At 38.6% G+C, this 321-nt stretch overlaps 1 protein-coding gene across 1 annotated transcript in view; it reads right to left on the reverse strand.

The window, feature by feature from the left end:
• Positions 1–321, reverse strand: part of LOC119586963 (protein transport protein Sec24A-like) — a gene marked incomplete in the record, with an annotated part of 5,268 nt that overhangs the window by 2,942 nt on the left and 2,005 nt on the right.

Consider the following 321-nt stretch of genomic DNA (forward strand, 5'->3'; position numbering starts at 1 on the left):
AGGCCATTGGTGATCCATTTGCCATACACACTTTATGTGAAGAAGAAATATGAAAGTAAAATAGGAACTGGTGCCACCTTCTAGGCAAAGCTCGGGAAAGAATACACAATACATTTCGTCAGACACTCCTCCTAACATCCTTATCTGTCACTTTATGCCACTGTAAGATGATCTTTTCTGTCATGGTTGCAAGGATTACAAAGACCAGGCACAAAATGGACTAATACTGATAATATGAAATATAGATTATCTGCACCAGGGATACATGGTAAAACAAATAAAAGGAAAAGTTATCCCATCACAGTAACCACTACCGGTGTC

This window comes from Penaeus monodon, chromosome 22, assembly GCF_015228065.2.
Source record: "Penaeus monodon isolate SGIC_2016 chromosome 22, NSTDA_Pmon_1, whole genome shotgun sequence".
Classification (NCBI taxonomy): domain Eukaryota; kingdom Metazoa; phylum Arthropoda; class Malacostraca; order Decapoda; family Penaeidae; genus Penaeus; species Penaeus monodon.